Consider the following 2,045-nt stretch of genomic DNA (forward strand, 5'->3'; position numbering starts at 1 on the left):
TCATTGCTGATGTCCGATGGATCTTGGCTGAAAGCAGAGAATGTCAGAAAGATGTTTACCTGTGCTTTATTGACTATGCAAAGGCTTTTGATTGTATGGATCATGACAAGCTATGGACAACATGTCATTCTGGAACACTGAATTGTGTTCATGACGAATCTGTACCTGGACCAAGAGGCAGTTGTTCAAACAGAACATGGGAACACTGAATGTTTTAAAATTAAGAAATGTGTATGACAAGGTTGTATTCTTTCACCATACTTATTCCTCCTGTGTGCTGAGCAAATAATTGGAGAATCTGGGTTCTGTGAAGAAAAACGTGGCATGAGTTTTGGAGAAAGACTCATTAACAATCTGCGATATTCAGATGATACAACCTTGCTTACTGAAAGTGAAGAGGATTTAAAATATTTACTGATGAAGATCAAAGAGCACAGCCTTCGGTATGTATTGTATTTCAATGTAAAGAAAACAAAAATCCTCACCATCATCCTTGGTGTTGCTAGATGTCATGAGGAATACTACTGTCTTTAGGACTTTAAATGGCCTATAATGACTGTATTACTGCCTCAAATTATTTTTTCACATTTTTATGGTTGGCAACTTTTCATATTTTCTGCTCAAAGTCTCCTTCTCAGAGATGAATATGCAAAGATGCATTTCTTTTCTACTCTATAATATACGTACACAATTTTACTTAATAAATGATAATTACTACAATTATTTACTGATTATTTCTATTTATTTATATTGATACCCACCTTTAATACATAAATAAGGGCAAGGTTTTTTTTTTTAAAATGAAACTTACTGCTGATCCCAATACCTTTAAGAGCACTTCCTGCTAAGTGCACTTGAATTAGCTCTGTCTCATAGTGACTGTATGCACAACACAAAGAAACACAACTCAGTCCTCTACCATCCTCACAATTGTTGTTATGCTTGAACCCATTGATTTAGTCACTGTGCCAATCCATCTTGTGAGGGTTTTCCTCTTTTTTGCATACCCCTGCTTTACCAGGCATGATGTTGTTTTCCATGGACTGACTCCTCCTGATAACATGTCCAAAGTATTTTAGACAGAGTCTCAGCCTTCAAGTTGCTTTAAGGGATCATTTTGTTTGTACTTCTCTCAAAACATATTTGTTTGTTCTTCTGGCAGTCCAACACACTTTCAATATTCTTCACCAACACTGTCTTAGTTATCTGTAACAGAAATACCACAAGTGGGTGCTTTCAACAAACCAAAGTTTATTCTTTATTTTTACAAAAATTTATTATTATTTTTGTTAGGTGACATTGAGACGATTCTCAGTCAGAGTGATCCTATATGCACAACAGAATGAAACAGGGTTTGTTTCTGCACCATCTTCACAATTGTTGCTGCGTTTGACCCCATTGCTTCTGTCACTGTATCAATCATCTTGTGGGGACTCTTCCTCTTTTTTTCCAAAACTGCACTTTACCAGGGAGTCTGTCCTTCTCCTGGGACTGGTTTCTTTGATAACATTTCTGAAGTATGAGAGACAAAGTCTCTCCTTTCTGGCTCATAATGAGCATTCTAACAATGAGCCACAGGGATGAGTTCCTTTTCAGACTTTAAAAGTAGACAAACACCATAGTCTTGGGATTCTACCATTCTCTATCTGATAAGTAAGTCTGATTCTTTTTTATGATTTTAAGTTTTGTTTCACATGTTTCTACTGTTCTATCTAGGACCTTATAATGGGATCTCTTTCAGAGCAGTTGACACAATCTATTTATTTTAGTCGCAGGGTAGTGGACACTGATGTATCCTGATCAATTGATCCAATGGACTCATTATTTCTATGCATCTTCAATCTTCATTACTCTTCTTTCCTCTGAAAAGGGAGAGACCAACAGTTGCATCATATATGGCCTCTCACAGGCTTTTAAAATCCATATTAGTATTCACCATAATAGGATGCAGCATATTGTCTTTGTTGACTGTGCTATGTCATTTGAATATGGTGTTCTTGAGACTGACATTATGAGCTCTCAAAATGTTTTGTTGTGATTAATAA

The sequence above is a fragment of the Chrysochloris asiatica genome, unplaced genomic scaffold (assembly GCF_000296735.1).
Source record: "Chrysochloris asiatica unplaced genomic scaffold, ChrAsi1.0 scaffold00268, whole genome shotgun sequence".
NCBI classification, from domain to species: Eukaryota; Metazoa; Chordata; class Mammalia; order Afrosoricida; family Chrysochloridae; genus Chrysochloris; species Chrysochloris asiatica.